Source organism: Oryzias latipes, chromosome 2 (genome assembly GCF_053564925.1).
Source record: "Oryzias latipes strain Hd-rR chromosome 2, Olatipes_Hd-rR_3.1".
NCBI lineage: Eukaryota > Metazoa > Chordata > Actinopteri > Beloniformes > Adrianichthyidae > Oryzias > Oryzias latipes.
Window position 1 is genome coordinate 43,691,515 of NC_136238.1, and position 13,639 is coordinate 43,705,153.

General features: G+C 39.2%; 1 protein-coding gene across 1 annotated transcript in view; it reads right to left on the bottom strand.

The window, feature by feature from the left end:
* The window catches only part of LOC144988904 (uncharacterized), a 126,473-nt gene that overhangs the window by 84,515 nt on the left and 28,319 nt on the right, over positions 1-13,639 (bottom strand). The window lies entirely within an intron of this gene.

Genomic DNA, 13,639 nt, shown 5'->3' on the forward strand with positions numbered 1-13,639 from the left:
TGGATGAGCATCTCCATCTCAGAACGCAACACAATTGGACTCATTTTTTCAATGTTTTTAAGATGATAAAGACTAGAACGTAAAAGTGACCCGACATGGGATTCGAGGTATAAAACCGGGTCTGGGATTACCCTGAGGTTCCTAACAGACGGTTTGATAGAGGAAGCAAGTGGACCGAACCACTGGACTATCTGGGGGGAACTGTCAGGAGCACAGACTAGGACCTCAGTTTTGGGCTTCATTGAGTTGAAGAAAAGTATTATTCATTCAACTCTGGACTGAATCCAGACACCAGCGTAAAATCTGTATTTTAAAAACATCCCGCGGTTTAAAAGTCTGTCCAGGAGGACATAACGGTCAACAGTGTCAAAGGCTGTGGTCAAGTCCAGTAGCAGTAGCACAGAGCATTTTCCTGCATCAGGATGTCATTAGTGACTCTGAGAAGGGCTGTTTCAGTGGAGAGAGCTCTGAAAACCTGTCTGAAACTGCTCAAAGGTGCCATGACTAGGGCTGTGACGATAACCGCATCACTGCGGTGACAAGGTCATCACCGCGGTGATGAGGTCATCACCGCATCACTGCACTTTTTTTTTCTTTTTTTAGTTCAGCATATGGTGCGTGATTGGAACTATAATAAACACATTAAACGCATTCATCTTTGCTGATAATTTACTTTTTCTGCTAGTCCTGTGTTCAGACTTAACTTCTTTCTATCAGAATATTCTCTCCTTCTCTCCCACCGTGCCTGTCATTGTCTCTCATAGACGCCGCGCGCTCTCACTGTCTGCCTCTGCGCTGCACGTGGCTCCTTTTACTCTCACGCACAGGCGGCACTTTCAGAAGCACATCCTCATTCTACAACAGAAGTTTCCGTCTCGTGAGGAAATACGACAAATTAGCTGCATTCTAATTATTAATTTCCATTGCATTCATTTCCATTACAAGCTGCGTGCGTTCTTAAGTGCGCGACACGGCCGGCCGCCGCAGGATTTTGTGTTGGGGGGGGGTATTACTGTTCTCAGTCACTCTGTAACACCAAACATGAACGCCCGCTGTTAAAGTGCGATGAAAATCACTACATGTTGCCTCGCATGCAGCTAGACAGCTGTCCGCTGCAGAAGGATCAACAGGCATCCCCAACACACGTGTGTGCGCGTCTCCTCCTAGTTCTACACATGACGCAGCACGCTCACACAGTCAATCTACAACACCTATATAGTTAGTTCATTAGTTAGATCGGTAGCAGTTAGTTGCTACTGTTATTTGTTAATATAGAATAGTACGTTGTAATTGTATTTATTTCTGTTGATGGGCTGGATGTGGGTCCTGGTGGTGCTGAAGAATGAAAGATCCTTCTACCTGCAGTCATTCCTGAAGGAAGCTGATTGCAGCTGTTCTCTCCTGACAGATGGAATGATGGGAAATGAAGTTCATGTTGAAGTGTGCTCCAAGCAGAACAGAAAGGTCTCAGGACTTGGATCAGCTGCTGCTCTCTGGGAGCGTGCACGTGCTGCTGCATGTGCTTCTGTCATGGCGTTCTGGATGAGCTGCTGAGGTCTGTTTGCATCCAGACTCTCAGCTGCTTTAGTCAAACTGCTGAGCCATGGAACAATGGAGCCGTTTCTGAAGGAAGAGGATCAAACATGATGCTCTGCAGGAAGTGGAGGTTTTTTAGAGTCTCCAGACTGTTTCTGAACGGCCAAAGAAAAGCAGCTGATGTGCTTCTGTCTCCTACCAGCAGGGAGCGCTCTCAGCCGGACAGAACAGATCCTCAATGCTGCTCTGAGAAGGACTCTTCTGTTCCAGAAGCAGAGACTGTTCACATCCAGGAGAATCTGGACTCCAAGGAATCCCAGAGAATCTCCTCTCTGCTGTTTGGACACTTTGACCAGCAGAGGGCAGCAGAACTTTCAGCAACTCTGGATCTGATCCCACAAAAACAATCCATGGATGATCAGATTTCAGAAGATTTGAAGGATCAAAGACAAAGATGTGAGAAGAAAGTCCAGAATGAATCCACTCTGACTTCTCCTCATGTCTCTGAAGCTTGTGTCTTCATGTCTTCACCTCAGAGTTTCTTCTGGATTCCATGTGGATCAATAATATTGATCATGTTCTGTTGTCATCAGAACTTCAGGCTTTTCTCTGCTGATGATCTCTGAGCTGAACTTCTTGGAGGAATTCCTGAATCTGGGATTTGGAGCAAACAGTCAGAACAAAGGAGGTTTCCATTTCTTCTAAGCTCTGCCAGAAGAAAAGAGCTGAAGCTTGAAGCTGAAGCAGCATTTGCTCCCAGAATCTGTCCTCCAGACCAACAAGTCCCACCACAGCCTTGAAGACGTTTCCAGAAGCAGCAGCAGACTGTGTTCCCATGACGACGCTGAAATCAGCTGCTGCTCTGCAGGAGAAAGTCTGCAGCTCCTCAGTCAGGAAGCTCTTTCAAGCTCGTGCACATCTGTCAGTGCAGCAGCAGAAAGCCTGTTTCCCTGCAGGAAGTTGGGACTTTTCAAAGTAAGAGCCTCATGTTGGCAGAGATGGGTTGGATTCTTTGATGCTCCAGTGTCTTTTGGATTCAGGATGAGTTCATGCAGATCTAGAAATCCCACCATGATGATCATCCTTGAGGAATTTCAAAATAAAAGACTTACAATCACTGCTGGATGAGAAATACATTTACTCTTTATTTTCTGTCAATAAATCCTATTTATCAATAAATCCTTGATTGTAAATGATGGATCTAAAGTTGAAAAGAAGTCAAAGTGCTGACTCAGCACAGATCAAAGGAGACACAGATGATTTCCTGGAATGAAGAAAACATCAAACATCATGATGTGATCTGGAACTGAGCTGTTCTTCAGAAGATCCTCCCAAACATGGAAACTGTTGCTGCAACACGTGAAGCTTTGCTTCTGTTGCTAGGTAGATCTGATGGATCAGAAGCAGACTTCTGTCAGCTGGAACTGGGGCTTCTTCCAGACCATGACATGTTGTTCAATAAAGTTCATTCCAAAGCGTGACTGATTCATGAAGTGGTTCCTTGAGCCGTGAGTTTTGCCAGCAGCAGGAATCCCTGAGAGTTAGGAGACAGTTTGTGGAGAGAGTTTGTAGATTTAGGAGAAACCAACGTTTGAAATGAAACCAAAGTGTCCTAAAGCAAAATCACTGAGCACATCTCAATGTTCCACAAACAGTCATTTTCCACAGTGGACCGTCACCACACACTTTACAAGACAGTTTCTCACAACTTTATGACAACAAATCCTGAAATTGTTCCATTCAAGGAAAAATTGACTAATATTTGGATTGATGCTGTTTTCCATCTGTGTTTTCAAACCTGCATCCAGCATTAGCTCATGTGTATTGATTCACTTTCTGTGGAAGTTTGGCTTCTCTGATGAACCACCAGAGGGCGACAGAGAACTGTTGAGATTATGAACACAACAGTCAAAGAAATCAACATTTAGCACAAAGTGAACAAACTTAGGTCACGTGCTAACGTTCTGATTCTGTTGGAAAAGCCTTTTGTTTTGATTTCTTCAGGATTTTGGCTCAAAAAGACCAATGACAAATGAAACTCCAATAAAGTTGCTTTCTAATGAGGAAATGAAATGTTATTTTTATTGAATAATCAAATGGAGACTCAGCTTCAGGTGATAAAAAAAGTTGGTGCTATTTCCAGTTTTAGAAAGAACATGCCGTCTGCACAATTTGCAGTGAACGTTACTCATTTATGTCAGTTTGTAATGAACTGAAATACCTCCACACAGGAGAAGACATTTAATTTATGACAACATATTAACACTATTTTACACAGAAATACTTTAGATGATTTACTTTTTGAACTTTTCTGAGATTTGTTTAATGAAAATAGCATTGCATCACCGTCTCTGCCTGGACCTCTTTCTGGGTCCTAGTGCCCTAAAGGTTACAGCTCCTGGTTCCACAAGAAAAAAGTCCATTCTAGAGGCCACTCTGACGTCATCATCATCAAAGACAGCGTTACCTAGCAACCATAGCAAGACCATAGCAGCTATAGAGGGAAACCCAACAAACCATCAACGGCGGTTAAAGCAGTCAGACGTTTGTTCTGCAGCTCAGCAAAAATCTCTGCTTTAGGTTTTTGGGGAGAAAAACAAAGGAAAACACACGGAGAAGGATTCTGCAAAGGAAATCCCAAGTTCTATTGGTAAGTCAGCGTCCTGGAAACATGCTTTGTTGGTTCTGAAGTGGCATGAATTCAGACTTAGATTGGTTTGTTTCCTTGGATTCTTCAGATGGATTCAAGCTGGAAATGTTGTCAGCATAAAGCAAGTTTGGACTAAACTAAAGCAGAAAGTGGCTTTGAAGATGGTCAGGAGAAATGAGGGCTTTTTTCAGGAATTCTGTCTGGATCAGAAATTCAATCAAATATCTGTGAATCCAGGATTTCCTTAGAATCTTTGACTCTAGATTCAGATCCATCTGCTTCAAAGGATGAAACTGCAGCTAAAAGTCTTTCAAAAGTCCAAATCCTCAAAGATGAAACAGAAAGTTCCTAGAAAGTCAAATGACAAACAATCAGATTGTCTTAGATAAACCCGTTTGGAAGTTAAAGCATAGAAACAAAGAAAGTTCCAGAAGCTAAAAGCCTGAAATCAAGAAAAGTCCAAAGAAAAACAGAAATCCCACATTTGGATCAGTAAAGACATGAATTCTCCAGAAAGATCCAGAAACAGCTCTGAGCAGCAGCCATGAAGGGACTGAGAACAGACGGACATCAAAGCAGAATCCAAGCAGCACCTTCATCCTGATGAAGCTCCGCCCTCTGACCTTCAGCAGTCATCTCCAGGCTCCGCCCCCAGTCTGTGACGGCTGGATGATGCTGTCCTCCACCTGCAGCTGGACCTGGATGTTCTCTCAGACCATGTGGCCTCATGGATCAGAAGGTTGAGGGTTCAAGTCCCTTCATGGTTGAAGTCAGACAGAAAGTGAAGAAGAGGGAACATTCAGAGCAGTTTCTGTGCTGTTTGCTTCCTCATGAGTCCCGTCTAGATCAGGTCTGGATCCCAGTCAGAAAGGGATCAGGAAATCTGCAGATCAAACCTTCATTTACTGAAATGGAAAACATCAACTGACTTTCTACACATTCTACTTCCATTCATCAAACTCCAACAGGAAGAAGATTTACAATCAATCAAATCTGTTGATTTCCTGACAAACCTTGTTTTCTCTTCCTGTTTGAATCTTTGATTGTTTTCAAACATGAAGAGAGTTTTTTTTCCTGTTTTTAGCTTGAAGTTTCTGTTGAAATGTAAAGGTTCATTCAGAATTCCCCAGTGGCCTCATGTTGGAGGAGGGGCTTCATGAGATGGGGGCGGAGCTTGAACACACACCGCTTCCTGGAACCCAAACTCAGGCTAAGTGGAGGAAAAGTTGGGATTTGTGGTGTTTGTAAAGATCTGGAATGGTTTCCTCCCACAAAAAGGCCTTTTTCTAGTTTCCTGCAGATGAATTCTTTTCCTGCTGGGAGTTCTCATCTGGGTTTGCAGATTCTTAGTTGGAGGAAAACTTGGAGCAAATTCTTCCCAGAAAAAGGATTTTCTCTGGAGTGAATTGACATGAACAGAGTGAGTTTGGACTGAAAGCAGCAACAGGGAGGAGATGTTAGAGCTTCATCAGAAAACAGCTTTCTGGAGGAGTTGGAAGACGGCAACAGTCACAGTGATGGTGAGGAGGAGGAGCTAAGACTTCCAAAGTCACGTGACTGTGGGAACATCTGGACTTCCTGCTGCAGCTGCAGACCTTCATGTGACTGTGGGAGCTGCAGCAGCTGAGGAGCTCAGCATCTCTGCAGACTCAGACGGAGCTCAGAGCTTCTGAAAGGAAATGACAGAGTTGTGGGAGTTTAGTGGCTGAACTTCTTGTAGGTCCTGCTTGGTTCAGGTTGTTGCTGGTGGTGGAAAGAGCTCCTGCAGACCTCTTTGCTGTTGGAAGGATCTTCTGTCTGCAGACTCTCTGATGCTCCAGCAGGAGGCGCTGCAGTGTGGTCCTCCTCATGAGTCCTGAAGCTGCACCGTCAGCTGCAGAGCTTCAGAGCTGCTTCTTCTCAGACCACTTTTCTTTGGTTCTGATGTTTTATTATATTATAGTTATTATTATTTATTAATCCTAATTAGTTTTCCTCTTTCACATGTGATCATTTATGGTGTTTACATGTATAAAGGGTACAGCTAAAAAAATGTACTGATTTAAAAAAGGAAAAACATTGTGGCTTAAACAAACAAAATAATGCTTTTATTAATAATTATTATTTATTTTACTTTGGTAGTAGGATCAAACAAAAGGAAAAAGAGAACAATGTTTGTCAGAAGTAAAGATCCACCTCTATTATTATGTTTTTAATTTTAAAATTGTTCAAAATTTGATGACACTTAAAATAAACAAAGTCAATGCAGAAAGTAAATTAGATGGATGATCAGAATCAGAATTACTTTATTGATCCCATACGTGGAAAATTTGTTTGATATATTCATATATAATATAATATTTAAACTATTTTTTTCCAAAAACCCTGAAAGGAGGTGATTTCACTTTTCCTACTAATAGTTTAGGTCATAATTTTCAGATTATTGCATATTTCCGTTCGTGAGGACCTGTGTTGTCCAGGAAATATATTACTCTTCTTTTTCTTTCGGTTAAATAAGCCCAAGAAGACCTGGCTGCAGACATTTCTGTTTTTGGTATTCTTCCAAAATTGCATTTACATGCAAAAAATGTTTTATTCGGTGTGGTATCGCATAATAGACCAGAAAATACTGTTCTTAATATCCTGATATTGCAAGGAAAGTTTTATATACACAAAAATACATATTTGAAGACCAAACCACTTTTTATAACATTTCATAAAGAGCACTATTTTTACTTTCAATCACTTCATTACATGAAAAAGAAGAATGGCTTGAAATTGCTTAGTTTTGTTCAGAAATACAAACTTCACGAGTACCCCTAACCAGTATTAGACCATATATTGGTTCTATGTTCTTTTATTTTTATTTTACTTATTTGCTTTTATTTATTTGTGTCCTATGTTCATTATCTTTTTGTTTTTATTTCCTTTATTCTTTATTTTCTATGTTAATATGTTTTATATGGAAATGTTGATTACATGGTTATTGTTCGTATTTAATGTATGTTACCTCAATTGTTAATAAAGTTTAAAAAAAAAACCTGGCTGCAGACGACAAAATGGCGACTAACATCATTAGCCGGAACCGGAAAGCACGTCCCGTTCCCACGTCTCCTTTTAGGTTGCCCTTTTTCTGGTCGAATAAGATTAGTGACAGAATAGTTTTGTTTATTGAAAACTGCCACTTTTTCTTTTATTTGCCAGTAAGGGTGAAAAAGAAGCGATTTCATGCCGCCATCGACATCATTATGTGAGCGACAGATAACACTCCAGACCAGCTGGTGGCGCTAAAGCACCATGACGCTGTTAGCCAAACAAAGAGGAAGAACAGCACGAGGCGCTAGCAGCGTTAGTCTGTTAGCAGGCTGAGTTCCGGCTGGGATGGCGGACTGAGCGGACGTCTCTCGCTAAGCTCTCGCCTTTTGCCCCGATCTGCACGGTAAATGTTAGAATTTGAAAACTGAGAGAGAACGGTTTGACTGGAGAGCAGTTGCGCGTTAACTTTATCTTCGTTTTGGGGAAAAAAAAACCATCTTGGTGAGTTCCCCTTTTTCTGCTTAATGGCGACGAAAAAAACAAGTCCGAAGCAAGCTCCAACTTTGCAGCCGTCGGCCATGATGAGCGAGCATGACTATTCCCAGATGGACGTCGCTTCTAGTGTGAAAAGGAAACCACCACCTACTCCCACAAAGTCCACGGGACCACCTTTGAAGGTGAAAGCGGGACAGGAGTCTAGTATTTCCAGATCTGAAGATGCGGTTTTGGCTGCAATTGAAAGGCTGACGTCCAAAATAGAAGATTTTGGAAGTCAGCTGCGTGAAAACACCGTAATGGTGGCAAACATCTCCCGGCTCGTTGAGATGAACGCGGCTGAAATAAAAGACTGTAAGACAAAGATCACAACGTTGGAAAGAGAAATCCCAAGGATCGTGAAAGAGAACCTGGAACTGAAGGAAAAAGTTGCCGATCTGGAAAGATACAAACGAAGATGGAACTTGAAAATTCATGGACTGAAAGAAAAGGATGAGGAGAACATCAGGGAACATGTGGTTGGAATCCTGTCCAAAATCGCACCACAGTGGACAGACGTGATGGACACGACGGTGGAAACGGTTCATGGACTGGGGAGGAAGGAGGAAGGAAGACATCGCCAGGTGATCCTGCAGTTCGTCACGAGGCGCCATAGAGATGCTTTCTGGAAGATCACCAAGAACTGCCAGACCTGCAAAGACCTGGGGATCCGCTTCAAGGAGGACTTCAGCAAAGCAGACCGAGAAGCTCGAGCGGCCGTCTGGCCCAAGATGGAGCGGGCCCGAGCTGAAGGGAAGAACGTTTATTACAGGGGCCATGTGGGATTCATCAACGGGACTAGAGTCACTGTGGAGTGAAATATTTACAAGGAGGTGACCTACCTATTAAAGAGTTCATATCGTTTTGTTTAAATTGTTTTTTATTCTAGTTATTCTAAGTTTTAACATTTGAGTCATTTTGTTTACATAATAGAGCAAATCTAAGTTAAGTATTTTATCCTTTATTTTTACATTTTACCTTTTTTTAAAGTATTTTTTCTAAGATGCGAAAGGTTTTAATTAATATGGTTATATAATTTGTTATAACAATTTATATTGTTTTCCAGTGAAACATTTTCATGAAAATCATCATATAATGGTAATATTCTCAGTTTCATATTTAGTAAATAGTTAGGGGCACAGCTAACCCTTAATTTAAGACACCAGCTTCTTTTATCTTAAATTTTCTCGTTTTTTTTGTTTATATCCTTCTGTGTTTTATTTTATGTCTTTAAGTTCTGTGTGGTCTTTCATTTCGCTAAATACTAGGGGTATTAGGGATTCTGTTAAAAGAAAATCACTTTTTTTATTTTGCAAAAACCAAAAAGTTCAATGTTGTTGTTTACAAGAAACTCACTCCAACGAGACTAATGAAAAGTTTTGGGCCAATCAGTGGGGAGATAAGATCCTTTTCTCTCATGGCACCAATCGGTCAGCAGGGGTCGCTATACTGCTGAATAATTTTTCTGGCAAGCTTTTAGTTACAAAAAGAGATGGTTCTGGTCACTGGTTGATTTGCGTTTTTATGAAAGATGATAAATTTATTATTCTGGGAAATGTATATGGATATAACTCTGCAGCGCAAAACAAAATCATGTTTTCAGATTTTATAAATTCTGTTAAAGAGCTAAACCAAAGATATCCTAGCAATAATCTCATCATTGGAGGTGATTTTAATATGGTGGAAAATGAATACCTTGACAGATTTCCCTCAGCATTTCAAAATCATCATTATAATCCAGTTCTTCTTCATTTATGTAGAGATTTAAATGTTTCTGATGTCTGGCGCCGTGATAATCCTGATGTTCCAGCGTTCACCTGGTTTAAACCGGACGGATCTGCTAAATCTAGGTTGGATTTTTGGTTAACAAATGAAAATCAACAGAATTTTACATCAATAGCCGATATTTCTGCTGCACCATTAACAGATCATTCTATGATTAAACTTATTATTCAACCTCGCAATAATCCTAAAAACAAAGGTTACTGGAAGTTCAACTCTAGTCTATTAGAGGATGAAGTTTATTCTCAAGCGATTATAAATGAAATCCAAAAGATAACTAAAGACAGACAGTTTACCACTCAGAGGGAGAAATGGGAATTTTTTAAATTCAAAGCAAGACAGATTTCCATAACTCACAGCAAAAGATTGAGTAAAGATGGAAAACAAAAAGAAATGGAAATTATCAGAGAAATTAACTCTATTTGTTGTAAATCTCTGTTGAGTGAAGGTGAGAAACAGAGACTTTCATTATTGCAAACCTCGCTGGATAACATGTACGTCTCTAAAGCCAAAGGTGCTTTCATTAGATCCAGAGCTAAATGGGTTGAAGAGGGAGAGAAAAGTTCGGCTTACTTCTGTAGACTAGAAAAAAGGCGACAAGAGAAAAATGCTGTTAACAGACTGCTAATTAATGGCAGGGAAAGTACAAATACGGAGGAAATTAAGAGAGAGATTTTCCAGTTTTACAGCGGGTTGTACTCTTCCTCTTATTCATCTCAGGATGCTGATCGCTTCTTTAATCACATCAAGGATTTGACTCCTAAAGTAGATGAAAACTTTAAACAAGTGTGTGAAGCAGAAATCACTATGGAAGAAGCAGAAAAAGCCATGAGAAGTTTAGCTTTAGATAAATCTCCAGGATCTGATGGGCTTACTATTAACTTTTACAGACATTTCTGGGATCACTTGAAAGAGCAGTTTCTGTTGGTCATAAAGGAAATTTCTGAGTTAAACATCCTTCCAACTACCATGAAGCAGGGCGTCATCACCCTGATTCCTAAACCTGGGAAAGACGCCAGACTAATTGATAATTTGAGGCCAATATCCCTCCTTAATAGTGATTATAAAATTTTAACCAACATTTATGCATCTAGATTAAAAACAGGACTGAATCAGATCATCTCAGACACACAATCAGGATTCTTAAAAGGACGTTCAATTCACAATAATATCCGGTTAGTTCTTGATCTGATTGACTATAATCAATTAATTGAAGATGATGGCTTCATTTTATTTTTGGATTTCTTCAAAGCCTTTGACACGGTTGAACACAAATTTATGTTTCAGACTTTAGAAATATTTGGATTTGGACCTAATTTCATAAGTTTTGTTCAAACAATCTATAATGATACAAACAGTGTAGTTATTTTACCAAATGGCATTTCTTCCAGGTTTTTAATTAACAAAGGAATTAAACAAGGTTGTCCAATTTCACCGTTACTTTTTATAACAGCAACAGAAATGTTATCAATACTTATTAAAAACTCTGATTTCAGTAAACTCAATGTTCTGGGAGAACAGTTAGCCATCACTCAGTTGGCAGACGACACGGCCATATTCATGAAGGACAGTCATCAAATACCTGACATCATTCAGACCGTGGATTTCTTCTCTAAAGCATCTGGTTTAAAACTAAATCTCAGCAAATGTGAATTATTACCAGTTCACCATTCTGATCAGTCAGTAATTCATAACATTCCTGTTAGGACTGTTGTGAAATATCTTGGTGTTCATATCACCAAAGACAGCAAAACAATGGAGGAAATGAACTTATGGAAAACTTTAGAAAAATGTAAAGTCAATTTAAACATGTGGTCACAGCGAGACATTTCTATTCTGGGCAGAGTGTTTTTAACTAAATTAGAATGTTTATCCAGATTCATTTATCCAGCATATTCACTCCCAATTCCTAAATCTGCAAGGAAAGCAATAAACCAGGCCAATTTCAACTTCATCTGGAAAAACAAAACCCATTACATAAAAAAAGGAACAATAATTCAGGATTACAGTGCAGGTGGACTTAAAGCCATAGACTTTGAAAGTTTGGATGGTATGATTAAAATAAATTGGCTTAGGTCTTTTCTGCAAAATGAAAGAAATATGTGGTTTCATATTCCTTCAAACATTTTCTCTCATCTAGGGGGCATTGAGTTGCTTCTAAAATGTGACTTTGATTACAGAAAACTTCCTATTAAACTTTCTACTTATCATCAGCAGGTGTTACTGTACTGGAAACTCATATACAAACATAACTTTAGTCCACACAATACTCCCATATGGAACTGTCGGTATGTTTTATGTAGAAACAAATCTTTATTTTACAAAAATTGGATTGATAACGGCATTTGGTCATTACTACATATTATGAATGACAATGGAAACATTATCTCATTTGAAACTTTTTCCAGTAAGTTTAAATTAAATGATAGAAAACAATATAACAATGTTATCAAAGCAATCCCTCAGTCTTTGATCCAAATGTCCTCCAGTTTGGTTCAAAATGTTCAAGTTCAGCTTCCATCTCTGTTGTTTGATGGTCGACCGGTTAATTCAAAACTTCCAAACTCATTTATACGATCCTTATTTGTTAGAGAACTGTTTCCAACATCTGACAAAAATCATTCTATGTCACAGCATTACACAGGAGAGGAAATAAGCAAGTTAAGGTCTCAGTTCATTAAATATCCAATTTTCCCAAAATACAAAGAAATCCATTTTAAAATAATGAATGCAGTCTATCCATGCAAAGAACTGTTACTCATACGTTTTGGTTTTCCAGAGAATAACTGTTCTTTTTGTGATACAAATATTGAAACACTTGATCATTTGTTTTTTGAATGTATGTATGTTTACAGTTTTTGGGAGGATTTCTTTTTTTGGTGCTCTTCAAAGTTTCCCTTCCCTATTTCTATTCACTTACAAAAGCACATTATATTATTTGGAGTAGTTTCTGGTGATAATCTATTTGATTTGACATTCAATACCTTGTTAATATCTGGTAAATTTTTCATTCACAAGTGCAGATTCTTAAAAAACAAACCGTTATTCAATACATTTTTTAAAGAAATCAGTTTATATTTTAAATCTCTGACATTGATGAAAAACAAAAATGCAATAAAACTGTGTATTTTCATTGAAGATCACAAGCTGTATCACAATCCCTAGTATTGTAAACTACAATTCTATATATTTTGTTTTAGTTATTTATTTTCTTTTCTTTTTCTTTCTCTTCTTTGTGTGTAGTTATGTGTATGTTTAAAGTTCAAATAAAAAAAAAAAAAAAAAAAAAAAAAAAAAAAAGTCTGTTAGCAGGCTAGCAGCGTTAGCTTGTGTTGAGAGGTCGGTGGTGTTTAGTTGGGACGTTTGTGAGGTTTTTGGACAGAAAGGACGATACGTGGTTCGTGTGGGAACTCTCAGCATTTTCCAAAGTGTCGTAAATGAGTGAAGAAGTGTTGAACGGAAAGACAACGTGGATTGCTGTGATTGTGAGACTAGCAGATGATCGATCGGAGCTGCAGTGAAGAGGACGGCGGTGTTTGTGGGAGTTGGAGCTGAAGATCGGAGCAGGAACCATGTCTTCCCTTCAGTCTCTGAGAGAGTTGATCAGCGAGCGACTAGCTGCTGCTGCTGAAGAAATCTGCAGACTCTGTGAAGGAACCATCGTCCAGTACGAGGAGGAGCTCTGTCGTCAGCGCAGACTGCTGGATGTCATCTGGAAACCACAGCTGCAGCTCCACCACATAGGTATGTCACCTTCATCACACAGACAGAGAAGCTCTTAGTTCATCTCTCACTGATTTCTCCTTCAGATTTGGGTTTTATTGAGTCTTTATCAGCAGCTGATTCTCTCAGGTTTCTTTAGTGGATATCAGGGTTTTGACCTTTTCCTAACACAGTTGGGACAACAAGACAAAAGATTTTAAGGCCCAGTCAGAAAAAATGTGACCAAACATGATAGAACAATTCTGAACAAAATAACAAATAAAATTAGCTCAATAGACTTAAAATTAAACAAGTTATTAACATTCAAAGTCTTAATGATTTCTATTGTTTTGTGAATAGAAAACAATGGGAAAACTTGGTAATTACAGGAACAAAACATTAAAATGAGCAAAAATGTTT